Raw genomic sequence first — 14,242 nt, 5'->3', positions numbered from 1 at the left:
AAATGGTAGCCCATGGGAGACACCAGAATGATATGTGGGTCTACAGATTTTCCAGGCTGAAGTCATCTTGCTCTGCATCAAAGTGGTTATCCTACCAAAGCCTGGGTGAAGATCAGCCTGAGACACTAATGCTCAGAGTATGCGACCAGAATTCAAGGTGTGAATGAGGAATTGAGACTTCCTATAATCCTGGGCTGCCAGATCCTTGTTTCCCACCCAGTCAATGGAGAAAAGCAGATGTCAATAGTGAATTAGAGGATCCCAGAAAGTCCCATACCTCTCTCCGCTGCCTGACATAGGGGTGCATGTACCAGCTGGCAGTCTGAATTGCTCTTTTGAACTGCAATGACATTGAAAACATTTCAAATGCAGCCTTTAATCTGATCCCCTGTCATCTGTTATCTGACCAACAATTTCAACACATAAAAGTTCTGCTAAAACCCGGACACATATTGCTTCCCCTCCACCCATCTTCATCTAATGATTAATGTGCTGGGAAAGCAAATGGGAGAAGCTGATCTTTAATGAGCAAAGAAGCTGTTGCAAAACACATCTAGAGCCCTGCAGGCTGCCAGCAGTTTTGTCTGAGAATTGCACCGACTTCACAGTCTTTATTCTCTGCAAGCACCAAGACTTTGTGGCAGAGACCAAGAGGTCTGCTTGAAACTTCCCCAAATCAGTTTGTTTTCTTGTGTTCGGAAGTGATCTATTCTTGATAGTCTGAGCCCAGATTGTGCCATTTAGTCATTAATGTTGGTATATAACAAAAAATGTAACAGTAAATAGCAGATTTCGTTCCCTTCTTTCCTCCCCTTGGAACTTTAGCTGAAACTGAAGATCTTTCAACTTCCTGTTGTCCTTCTCCAAACAGAGAAGGAAAGCCCAAAGAGCTCATTTGCAGAGGAGTTCTAAACAAAGTGAAAACACAGTCCTTGCCAGAGCAGTGAAATAAAAAGTTCATATATACCGAGAAAAAAAGCTCCCCATTCCCTCCTCAGCCTCCCTTTGTGGTGGTTTCGGCAGGAGGCCTAGCCCAATACTGGCCTCGAGTGACCCAACAAGTGCTGGTATCACGTTCTTCAGATCAGCTAATGCACCCAAAGGGATTAGCTCCCATGTACCACCTTTCTATAAACATCCTTATCTTATTCAAGGGAGCTCTGGGGTTTACCTTTGGTAACCCGGCCTTGCTTTGTATCCCATTTTGCGCTTTCCTACAGGCTTAAAATTACTATCCCCTTCAAAAATTTTCCAGTGGCTGCCTGGATAACTCTCTTATTATCATAGGCACTTCACAACCCTCTCACCAATAGACTAGTTGATGTTCCTCATATTGATTTAGCTGTCCCAGGAGACCTAGAGTTTATATTGCCTGGCTGAAAACAGACTAGAAGTGAAAAAAGTAAGAAGCAATTCAGTCTGAGGACAGGAAAGTTTAAAAAAATGAACAGATTCAATGAGAAGCTCTGAATAAAGACAAATAGGAAAAGAAACAAGTCAGTCCTAAAGGCTACTACTACTACTACTACTAATAGTACTACTACTACTAATACTACTACTACTAAAAGGCTACTAATTCTACTACTAATTTGACAAAAATGGCAAGAGTCAGAGCAAATGTAGAAGGGATTTTGCAGTGATCTGAAGTTAAAAATAATAAGAGCAACAACAAACTGGTGGCTTGCAGGAAAAGGGGATGAGGAGGTGAATGAGACTGTACAGACTGAAAATACATGAGCTGCAGGTGATTTTGGGAAGGGAGCTGGAGTGAGCGTACTAAAATTCAGAAAGTGTTGATGCAGGAGAAACACATAAGGAATGTTGCTTTCTCTCAACCTATGTTCCCAGTAAGGGGATACTGGTGCATTGTGGCATTTCTACACTGGAAGGTGGGATTGCTGGGATTTCATATTGCTTCCACCCATGGACTTCCTGGCGGAGCAGGCAAGAGAGGATGAGCCTCCTCTCCATCCTCTGCCCAGTCACTGCCAGCAGACCTCTCTCCAGCTTGTCGTTCCTGGTGCCTGCTCTCCTGAGTGTCATGTCCCAGCCCTGCCTGGATGTATGACCTGACATGGGGACAGGTACAACCCCACTGTGTGGACCTAGCAAACCTGTGCTTGGCACAGGTATGGTAACACTGATCCTTTTCCCTATCATCTCCCAGAGTAAAACACTCTGATGCTGCAAATGTCAGTTGATCTTTCTCATTTAGTGGTTGAGGGCTGAAAACAGGACAGGACAATGTGTTTTCCAGTCTGAAAGGAGCCTTGAGAGGAGATTTTTTTTTTGTTTTTCCTGGCAGAGCTTATATAGGTAGATCACAGCACCACATTCTGATGTCCCACAGACCTTGTGCAGTGGGGAACACGGCACAAACTGGGCCAAGTGGCTGCCTGCCTCCCATGGAACACTGCAGGGAGAACTGGCAAACACGTGAAATTTGGGCAGGAACTGGAGCCAGCTGTGCATTTTGCCCAAAGTCCTTAAGCTCTGACAGTTCTAGGACATTAACAACTCACAACATCCTCACCAACACTTCTGTTTGTTTATACATAATTTTGGTAACAAGAAGGGGGGTGGAGTGGGGTGAGGTAGGGGGTGAACCCTCCATGAAATAACCACTGGAAACCACAGTGGGACCATCTTTATAGGCTGTAAGATCCATAGAAACCACAAGGAATTGATTTGCAACAAAAATCACCTTTAGATAACCTTTTTTTACTCATTCTAGAAAAGTGTAACACAGCAGGAGCTCCACTGTTCATGAAGTTTTGTATGCCAATCCAAGGGAACTTATTTTGTACTTTATAGCCCTTATGTTCAATTTTTAATTATTAGCTTTTTCCCCTTGTAAATTTAAATCTGCTCCCATTACACTTCAGGAACAATAGTGAAACCCTCCTGCAGCTAATTTAACACCTTTAAATTCCCATGGAAGGTAGCCAAGGATTCTGTATCCTTATGGATAGTAAAATGCCTACCTTACTTTAGGGGAGGCAAGTCCAAATCCTGCTATGGCTATATTTATTAAAAGAAGCTGTTGTTAACTTTATTTTGTTTTCTAACAAGAGTATTAAAGAATTATCTTTGCTCGTTATGCTAAAATAACAGTCAAATAGGTGTCAACTTGTTCAAAGTATTTCACATCCCCAGAAGATAAGCTAGGAAAACAGTAGTTTGATCACATAAATATCCACACATCTTCAGGCAGACTGGAGGAGTTACCATTGCAATCATCCGATTAAGTAAGGGGGAAAAAAAAAAAAAAAAAAAAAGGCCAGAAGACTGACCAGGCTCAAGTACCACACTGAGAAAAGGGAAGTTTGTAAAGTCCAATGGAAAATCTTCACTCTAGCTCAGGGCTTTGATCTTTTATTCTTTATTCCACTGGAAGATGCTGGTAAGTCTATTGCTGGCTGTACACTGATGTCTATCTACTTCTGTTTTTCATTGTCACTGTTTTCCCCCTAATGAACTCAATTTAAACCATCTTTCCACCTTATTGCAGTGATGGAATAGCCTGCAAGGTCCACAAGAACCCCAAGTCTCTTACTTCATAGCCATCACATGTAAGCCTGCTCACATTTGCCTTGGATGTTCTGTGACTTCTGTCCTTTCCCTGAACAAGTAGCCCAAAGCTTACCTTTACACCTGTACAACCTTCTGTCTTGTTTTGAGAAATTTAGTCCTGCAGGGGACCCTTGGGAGGAAAATAACCAAGTGCCTCTGCTGCAACTCCTTTTACATGTAATAAGTTCATTTAAGCCCAGGGGCAACCATGGGTTTTCTGTTTCTTTCTGGATCCACCACTAATTATCCTATTCATTTTTTGGGAGCACGATGCAAAGTAAACAGGAAATCAGTTGAATAGCTGGAATACCAATGAAAATATGCCTTTTTAATGAATGGAAAATTTCATGGAGCGTTTGTGCTAGTCTGCTTTTATTAAATGAGTCCAAGTGACATAGTATGCAGATGAAAGAGAATCAGTCTGCAACTCAAATACTTTTGCTAGTGGCACCAGCTGACCCAAGAATCAGCAACAACATGCACATAAAGCCCTTGACTTGCTCCTCTGCACCACTCAGCAAGAGACAGAGACACCATCTTCACATGCCTCCTGTGCTTTATGCAAGGGAACCTAGTAGAGATGTCTTAAGTATACAGGGCAGGGAGGCTCTGGGACCTGATCCACCTGATTAATCCATATATTGCAGTGTCTGAGCTGAGCTCAGGACCCAGGATCACCCTCAGGGGCCTTGACTGCTGGCTGGGAATCTCTCCAGGTAGCACTGCCAGCTTGCACACCACGGGCTAACTCATGCAACTGAGCACGTGGAGAGCTTTTGATGAGACTTTCTCCAAACCTAAGGGGTCTGGTCCTGTGTATGCTTATTCTTTCTTCATCAGAGTTGATATATTGAGACAGAAATGTGTTACTAAATAAGTATCATAATGGTGCTGTGCAGCTCCTGGAGCATTTCTCAAATGAAGACAGCTGAGTTTAGGTGAGGTGAGTGTTGTGAGTGAGGTATCTAAGTCAGTGGAGATCTAAAGCTCAGTTCAGTGAACTGTGGATCTCCAAGGCAAAACAAGCAAGGTCTGCTGCAGGTGGGACAAGGAAGAATCCTTGGAGAAGGAAAGGGTATCAACCCAAGGAAGAAGGTAAAATGCACATTAAGCACTTGCGGTGAATATCCTTGTATGCCAGAGTATCTCTTAACTCAAACTTCTTGTCAAGAAGACCTCAGCCCCTGTTACACATCCTGTACGTGCAAAAAACATGAATAGATTAAATCACAGCTGCCTCTGGGGTGGAACAAACTGGCTACTTAACAGGCCACAACCCACTTCACATAAATGAAAATAACTTTGCTTTTATTTAATGTTCAAGTGCACCTTTGGGTTGTGTGTGGGTTGTCATCAGGTGGTTGGGGTGTGTTTAGTGTATACACATTTCTCAAGAATCAGATACTTTCACAATAAATAAGTTACTCAACGACTTTTTTTTTTTTTTCTGTTTCCTTCTCAGTTTCTGTTTCACTTTAAGGATTTTACACATTGAGTTTCTGGGAAAGAAAAAAAAAAGGCAGAAAAAAAAGAACAACAGACCTAACACAACAACAAACTCTACCAAATAATGTTAATGCGTAATTTCTAGGCAAAGCTCCCTGACACCATTTCAGTGTTTGGTCATTTACAAGAACCATTCAACATGAATATTGCCTTTATTAGAATCTTGTAATTTGTTAGTACTTAGCCTGGTCATGTGGAAATCTGCTTGGACAAATTCCTTGGCAAGTTACATTTCTGTCTGGGAGAAAAATAAATAAATATATATACACATATATAGACGTGTGTGTGTCTATTTATATGTACGTAGAAACATATTTAAACCTGGAACCCTGAATCTGTTGTATAGAGGCATGGACATATGAGCTGTGGTTTTATTGCAGGTGCACTGTGGTGGAAATGCATGTAGCAGCAAGTGACCAAATCTACGTTTAAGATCCCTTATTAGCCCAGCCAACAACACTGGAAGGAACAAACCATCTGCTTCACCAAATCCTCTCAGAGCCCAAGGAAGGATTCACATGACTGAAAGCCCAGTTGGCTGATTTTTTAAAGTATTCTGATCTAATAAAACAATTTCGGTCTCATCAAAACCAACACCTTGCCCTACAGAACTTGCCTCACTTGTTTCTCTTGACCACCAGTGGTCCAAAACCACCAGCTGAGAAGTGCCAGCTCTGCAGAAAGCAGGTGTGACTCAGAGTGTTGGAAAACACTCCACTTCCCAAATTCAGACTGGTTGCAATATGAGGTTTCACCCACTACAGAGATTACCCCTTACCCTTGGCTCAGAGTATCGTCATTTCTGATGACATTTGGTCAGAGATTTTCCACAAATTTGTGTATACATAAAGCTCAGTGGAAAGCCCTTGCTCAAAAGTGATCCAAAATGCACATTTATAATAACCCAAGTGCTAAGAAGGTGTCTGACGGTGACTTTTATTTGATCGTTGAGTACAGCGTGTGGTTTCTTCCATGACCTTACACAAATTGTGGTAACGTGCAGCTACTACACCAGCTCATTAGCCCATTGTCAAAATTTCTGCAATAATTTAAGGGTGAAAAAAAAAAAAAGAAAAAGAAAAAAAGAAGAAGAAGAAGAAGAAGCAGCTTTGCATGTGAAAGAGAAAATAGGGGGAGGAGGGTAAAATCACCAGGGTGAAGTACAACATGTTCAGCAGACTCCAGTCCCTTGGCTGCCTGCCCAATGACTTTCCCGAGCGGAGCTCTCCTAGCAACCGGTCCCCAGCCATTTGAATTTTTATGTATCGCTATGTCGGCGGTGATGTCACGGTTTCCATGGCTACTATCAGCTGGAGGAACTATGACACTTAACGCTGCTAAGTAGCTGAGTAAAACTGACCCGGCTGAAATATCTCAGGCAACTCTCGGAGGTGCGTGCTTGGGCGCAACGTGGTGCGCGCGGCCGTGCTTTTTGCTGATGGAGCCCTTCTTCACCGAGCTGCTTTCGGCTTGCAGCTGGAGGTGGATGCATCGCCTGTGCCACGGGGGCTGCTGCAATATTCGTTCTCCTCCGAGTGCTTCATTGTAGAAATTAAATATTGTTATTAATTAAACTCCCCGTCCCACAGGCTGCCCAGCCCTGGCTGGTTAGAACACACTTGTGAGAAGAGAACAGGCAACCCATTTGTCATGCGGTGACAACTTCTGGCATCAGGAATGAAGTGTTTCAATAAGAGAGGGCTTTGATCCTATTCATAACAGAGTATTTAAATAATTGCTAACCAGGCAGAGACTTCAGGCATTATCCCAGGGAGTGTTTCATTATTGCAAAAGGTTAAACCGAGCCTTTGGTGCACAAGCCAAAAAAATAGTAGGACTCAAGAAATGTGGTCAAGGGTTAAGTCTGAAGCCATGGTTCTGCTGATGTAGAACAGGCCAGGGGCCAGGAGATGGTCTGGACACGTTGTCCACTTAAGAATGAGCAGAGAATGTACCCATGGCACAGAGCAAACAGGCACGGCACTCACAGTCTTGCAGCCGATAGCTCATTGCAGCAACTTCTATGCTCAAGAGCCTCTGAAAATAATCTGAATTTTGCAACAGAAGCACAAAATACTGAATATTCCCCACAGAGAAGATATTGCCCTCCGCCACATTACCAAGACATGCTTACCAGCTGGGGGTTTGTCACACATTAAGCTCTCGGAGGAAAAAATCTTGCTGCTCCAAATGTTGATAGCGAAGCTTCGAAGGGCTGCCTTTTCTCTCAGCCAAACCACGTCTTCCCCACAAGGGTTCTTCTTAGCACACTTTATCACAAAGTCCTCAAGAAATAATCTTGAAAAAAAAAAAAAAAAAAAAAAAAAAACGTCCTGAGAACAAATAACCCTGTGAAATAAAATTTTGGCTAGTGCTGGACAACATGTGGTTTTCGCAGGAGATTTTGAAAGGACGAAGCAAGTAATGGACTTTCTCTGTGGTTTGTGTTTGTAACTCTTTGGGGGACGTGTCTGCAAAGGGGGTGAGCTGTTCAGCACATACTGTCCACTAGCTCCAGTGTGAAAATCCCTTCCCACAGGTAGCGTGTCCTCCCTGGTGCAGCATCGCCCCAGCTGCGAGCTCTGCATGTTGTTTCCACCTCCGCAGGTCTATCTCATCCTTCACACTGCTGACCAACAGCAATTCTCTGACATTAAGACAGTCATAGATGAAGTTTAGGCACCTATATCTAAATATCTACACCTGATCTGGCACCTAAATTCTCCTTGTAATAGAAGAAGAGCCAATTAATATAGCTGAGATGCCAGAAAGCTGTTGAGGTTCCCCAAGGTAGACACCTGCATATAGTCAGCTGAGCCATCTCTGGACTCCTGTGACACGCAGTGAGATTCAGGACCCCCCACAGGAGTCCCATGGCATTTCAGACATGACACTAAATGCATCGGAGAGGCCTGGCAGATAGGACACTGGGCCAGAGGACACCATCTCTCCTGGAGGGACAGCTTCAGCCCAGGTGTGATGCCGTCAGGTATTTCAAATGACACCAGAAATTTCTATCCTAGTTCTCCATATATATGCAGCTGTCTTCATGCAGGCATCTTAATGCAGACTTTATAATTTCTGAGCTGATTTCCACTCGTGCTATCAGTAACAGCTGTGGGCAGATCCAGTTGCCCATGTGCAGGCAAGCAGTTTCCTTTCGGGTGCTCTGCATGTCTTCTCTGGCCTCCAGCTGCTGCTCCAAAATGTCACAGGTCTCCTGTAAATTCTCAGTATCCTTCTCCCATCCCTTGTGGTTTTCCCTGTGATGTTTCCATACTCTAAAGCTTTCCAAGTGGCACAAGGTATTTATTTTTAGACAATTTTTTTTTCCACCATTTACTGTACACTTTCCAAGATTACCTTCTGCCCTGCAGGTTGATCAGTTCAAAGAGCCCACAAAGTGCTGGATACCTCACATCCACCTCACATTCATTTTGGCAGTGGCCTACATCCAGACAGTCTCCTTCCAGCTTCCTTAGAGCTGACCTACACATAAACTCTGTTGAAACGGGAATTCATGCAAATCTTGGCATTTTTTGCATACATTTATTATATGATGACACATCACAGTATAAATATCCATAGGTCTGAGGATTCATTCACAGATGAGGTTCTCTAAACCAACAGGTGCATCTCAACATGAAGGCCTGGGTCCTCCCACATAAATTTGTGCTCCTGGCCTGTGGAGATAACGATCACCCGATGTTCCTGCTTGAGCCAACAACCAGCCCCACAAGGCAATGCAAATCTTAGCTGGACTGAATTGCCTTCTGGAAGCTCTGCTGGAAATCCTGTAGGTCTACCTGGTGTGTGATTAACCACTGATCCTTTCAAGTAGGGTCACATTTGCCCAGGCTCACCAGGCACACTTCCATCTCCAGACAGATCCTTGGGGCAGCCATGCAGCTTTAGGGGAATATGAAGCTTTAAGGAGGTCAATGTGGGAGAATTTGGTTCAAGACAAATCAGAGGTGGGTCTTCCTGCAATGGGTATTCCTCCTGTGGTACTACTTGCCACAGGAAGGCGTAGATGCTACAAATGTGCTTGAGAATCCAGTTAGATCCAAGAGACGCTAGACAAATTCATAGAAGAGAAATCCCATGAAGGTTAATAAATATAGAGAAACAACAGTCCTCTCGGAGAAGTGGCTGGGGCTTTGGAGAGCTCTCAGAGAAATACATGTGTTTATCTTGTTTTATACCCTTCACTAGGCAAACTACTCATGGCCACAGTTGGGGAGAGGATGTGGGGCATTGTCTGACTCAGCATGGCCGTTCTTATGCTCTCACTATCAAAGAGCCGTATTTTCATCACGTTATTTTTGCGTGCCTGTGAGAATCCCCTGCTGCTGAGCCCTGGGCGAAGGCTCTCAAAACAGCGATACCAGTAAGGCGGTCCAGATGTACGATGTAATATCTTTTCATCCCTGCTAGTAAGCCGCTGGGCTCTCCCTGACTGCTTCTTGTTCTTACAGCATATTTTAAAGCAGAAACTGTTCTCTTTGCTTGCATGGAGAGTAAGAAGACTTTGTAGAGACTCAAGCCCCCTTTCTCTAGGTCGTGTTGACAAGCAGACTGCAGCACTCACCTGCTCCTTCCCCTCTGCATGAAATCAGAAAGGTTTCAAGAACAGAGCCCAAGCCTTTGGTCTTCAACTCACTGCTCACCACCTTGACTTTGCTGTGCCATCTGAGCAGCCACAGTGATGCTGTTTCATCCATGCAGCTGACCCAGCAGGACGTCCCTGGGGGTCCTACAGCCCCATTTCCCACCCTGCAGCCAGCTGAGACAGACAGACAGCCTCCCTCTGCCATCTCCAGGACAGACAGACACCTCCTGGGGACAACTCAGAGGAGAAGAAAGATGCAGGTTTCACCTGCCAAGAACAGCAAAGGTGCTGAAACAACCAGGATCGAGCAGGTGACTGGTGTTAGGTGAGGACAAGCCTAGCTTTGAGTCATTTCTCTCTTGTAACACTGTTCCTCTCTGAGCAGTGAGCTGAGAAATCAAGACATGAATTCTCACAATGTTGCCCTTGCTTGCTTTATTTGAGATCCCTTGCAGGCCGTGCCAGCATTAGGTAGGTGATCTTCACATGATCAGACAACTGAACACTTGGCAAGGGCACTGTGATTTCACGACCTACAGAAATCACAAATCCACGTATTATTCCCCTGAATGCTGGGACAATGCCTATGCTCACCCCTGAGCCTCTCACACAGGCCCTGGTGTTTTATTTTCCAGGAGATAATTAGATCTGCTAGCGACCATGTGTCTGCTTCCAAGTAATGTTGGATATGCTATTTTCAGGCATAATTCAGAGTATCCTACAGCAGCAGCTCAGGGTGTTTTTTTGGCAAGTGTTTTGCAACAGCGCTGTAAAGTTTTTAATGTGCCATCATTTCATTTCTGTTGTTAACACAGATGTCTGTTGAAAGATAATGTTGCACATTACAATCTCTCAGGCACCAGCGCAAGACCGTTTTCTCAGAGAGGCAAGTCCCTGGCAGAATTAGCCCCCGAAACAACACCCTCCGAAAATGTGTAGGAGCATTTCTCCCAGGCCCGCATCGTGCCTAGAAAAGACCAGGCTTGTTAAAAGTGTGAACGCACACATCTGTGCATATACAGTCGATTTGCTCAAGGAATCTTTGTAATTGCACACTTCATGCTAATATCTGCACATGGGAATGACTCGTTGCATATTCACTGTGGTCATTTGCGGAGGTCCTTATGAGGAACATATGTAGAACAGTGATTGCTTTTGTGATCTAGGTACGTGACCAGCAAATGCAATCACCAGATAGTCCGAGGCCCATTCAGGAGGAATTAACCACTGATGGAGAATGTGAATGAAAAACTCTGTGAGTACGTGCATCTTCATGCCTTAGTGCTCAGCCCAGCCTGGCTTAGGGAAGTAGAAGAAGGATTTCCTCTGGCTTGGTTCTCTATAGAGGGCCATCAGTTGACCCCTGCACCTTCCTCTGAAGCCTCTGAAGCCGTGTTTTTCTTCTACCACCAGCCCTCTCCACCATCTTCGTGTGCAGGAACAGCAACAGAGAGAGCTGTGGGCAGCAGAAATGTCTGGAGGAAACTCATCTTGGAGCAGATGTGTGTGTCAGAGAAGCCACCAAACTTGGTTACATTGGTACTGGACCCCTGTTGTGGTCTGTTTGCAGATGCTTACCCCTCCTCTGGCAAGGGCACAGGGTGGCTTCTAGGCTTCATGTTCAGCTCCCCACCACTGCTCACCCTTGTCTCCCTGCATCTCCATCACCCTTCACCACAGCTGCGCTGTGCTCACATTGAGTGGTTCTTTCCCTGCTCCTAGTTCTTAGTCTCCTCTATAAGTGCACGCAGGGGGAATGACTCAGAGCCCCTGGATATCCAAAAACTGCTGTCCTAGATCATTTTCCCTCCAGGAGAGTGCTGCCCCATGGCTCAGCCCATGGTGAGGAGACACCACTTGGAAAGTGGGACATTTCTTCTGGGAGAGCAGGTGGCTGGGACCCCCTATTCACTCCCACACTGTTTCTCTCCAGGTGGCTCTGGGTGTCCCACAGCCTGACCACATGTTTTGATATAGGATTGTGATACAGGATTCGCCCGTGTGCCACAGCATCCCGAGGCCTCCCAGGAGCTTTCAGACCCCGCTGCACAGATGGGTGTAGGAGTGTGCCCACAGGGAACTGGTACCAGCAGGGCTGAAATGAGTATTTTGGAGCAATTCAGTCCTCCCCTGAATGAAATGCTGTTCGCTGGCAGGCCCTGGCTCCCATTGTCACCCGGTGATGAATGGGGCATCAGCGCGCCGTAATACTCTATTTGTTTTAGAGGTCAGTGTCAGACTGAAGGGTATTCTTCATAAACCAAATCAGGGAGTTTGTGCTTACGTGACCAGATTGGCAAGAGTATGCGAAGCCCCCAGTAGCTCCCATTGTCCTGAATGGGAACAGAGCTCTTTTGAAGATCTTACCCATAAATTATCTACCACTCCCTGCTACCCCACGCTCTCTGCCAGCTCCCCACTCATGTTCTAATTAAAATAAAAACTCACAGGCGATGAGCTTGTGCCGCTGCTGAAGGATTGTGCCTATCTGGGCCCATGTTTTGGTTCCTGGTGGAATGGCACTGTGTCTGACACCAACCCCCACCACTTGCACAAGGACATCATAAGCTGCCCATTGAAATTCCTTCTTTGTTTTTCTTTCCTTCCCCTCCTGCTTCTGAGCATCATCTAGTCCGATCTGACAGCCCACAGGGGGATGTATAGTGGAGGGGGCAGGGAGCAGTCGCTGGGAAGTCAGCATCAATCAGGATGAGGGATCGTCATTTTGCCTTGCTTTAAAAATAAGACTATTTAGATGGTTCTTTTTTTGTTTCATTTCATTTCCTAATGAGTTCAAGACTCACAAAAGACCTACAGCCTGCAAGAGCACACACTGGTTTGGTCTTTCCATCTAGGACACATGGGACTGCCTGCCTGACACTGGAGCTGTGCTCAGGCATGCTTACATCCCGATCCCTCTTCCTCCATGGGCATAGGGAGCAGTGTTGAAGCAATGTCATCAACCAAAGCACAAGAGACTGGGTAATCCACCCAAAGCCATACAGTCAGTGTTCATGGATGAAACAGGGCATCTGGCACCTCAAATCCCCCTTTATGATTTGTCTGCAGCCTGGTGTGTTTTACAAGAATGAGATGACTACAGTCTGTTAAAAGCTGCTGCATGTCCTCAGTATTTGCCACACTAACACTTCTCCACTGGCACCACGGCTATCTGGTGGAAAAATGCATGGTGGTGTAAAGTGAACACATGAGAACTTCACCAGGGCTAGTGTTAAGTTCTAACAAAAACTCATATGAAATCTAAAATCTGTGGCAGATCTGCAGCCCACCTGAGCCTATATGTGACAGACACCCAGCACACATGTACACAGGTGTGGATGAATGTCTGTCCAAGGAGGAACAGTCTGAACAATGCTAAGCCCCTTGCAAAAGAATGGGTTACAAAGCCCCAGCAAAGAATGGGTTACTTTATAACAAATGAAACATAGGTCTTTTTAATTAAAAAAAAAAAAAAGAAAGAAATCTGATCATTCTTCAATTAAAGAGCCCAACGTCATTAAGCTTGAGACACAATAAAATAATGTTATAAATTGATATAAAAAGAAATAATAAATATAAATAGATAGTGGAATATATTGCAAAACAAATTTCCAGAACTGAACTAAAACTGTCTAAATTCCAAAGGAAAAATATCCTGTGATAACTTTACTCCTGTTTAATCACAGAATGACAAAATACCTGTTTTCATTCCAATTTAGGAAGAAAACATGTTCCATAACATCAAAATACTACAGAAGCTGAATCTGTGTCTTGACTTGCACTGATCTTCAACTGCCACTTGAACACATGGAGGCGAAGCCTGTAAATCCTTTATCATTACCAAAGAAAGTCAAAGAGCCTCCAACAGCAAATGCTCTTGAAAAATACCAGCCATTAAATGGCATGCTTTACAACAGATCTGAGGGTCCAATCCTGATCTCGTTGCTAACTGCAACTCTTCCAGGGCAGGAATAGCACTTTGTGCCTGGAGGCTGTGTCCTCAGCACCCAGGCAGCTTTGCCAAAACAGCTATGGGATGGGACAGGCACTGCTCTACCAAACTCCACGTGCCATTTAGCACACCCCTTGCTTTCTTTCTCTTCAGGGGTGCTGGAAAGAAAGGGGAGTTGAATGACAGATGATCCATAGGTGTCCTACAACTCCTCACCAACAGAATTACCCTAAGTGCTCTCAGGGGATCTCTGGGCCTGTCCCAAACTGCTCAGTTGTCAACAGGAAACCTCCTGCCTATCCACCCCTTGAAGAACCCAGCTGCTGCTTCGTCCTCTCGTTGCCTTTCATCTGGATCTGGCAGGTAGAGATGACATGAACTGGGGACCTCAGAAAGCAGAAGGGAGGATGTTTTAGACATAGGCCCTACTCTCCCCTCAGCTAGGCCTTACTGTAACAAATCAGCCATGCAGAGAGGAGGCAGACTTTAACATTTAGGCCATTTTTGAGAACAAAGTTGAGGCACAAAACTTTCCAGTTGCTAGGCCCACATCTCTGATTTCAGAATTTTTTTGACTGCACAGGAATGCCTACAGATGG

At 44.8% G+C, this 14,242-nt stretch overlaps 1 long non-coding RNA gene across 1 annotated transcript; it reads left to right on the top strand.

Annotated features, from left to right (window-relative positions):
* Positions 1 to 6,149: 6,149 nt before the first annotated feature.
* LOC136789999 (uncharacterized) lies at positions 6,150 to 10,938 on the top strand. The gene is made up of 3 exons (XR_010829042.1): positions 6,150 to 6,470; positions 8,710 to 10,016; positions 10,858 to 10,938. It is a non-coding gene; the product is annotated as an uncharacterized lncRNA (long non-coding RNA).
* The last annotated feature ends 3,304 nt before the right edge of the window (positions 10,939 to 14,242 follow it).

Source organism: Anser cygnoides, chromosome 2 (assembly GCF_040182565.1).
Source record: "Anser cygnoides isolate HZ-2024a breed goose chromosome 2, Taihu_goose_T2T_genome, whole genome shotgun sequence".
NCBI classification, from domain to species: Eukaryota; Metazoa; Chordata; class Aves; order Anseriformes; family Anatidae; genus Anser; species Anser cygnoides.
Note: the sequence above shows the minus strand (reverse complement) of the source record. Positions and strands in the feature narration are given on the sequence as shown.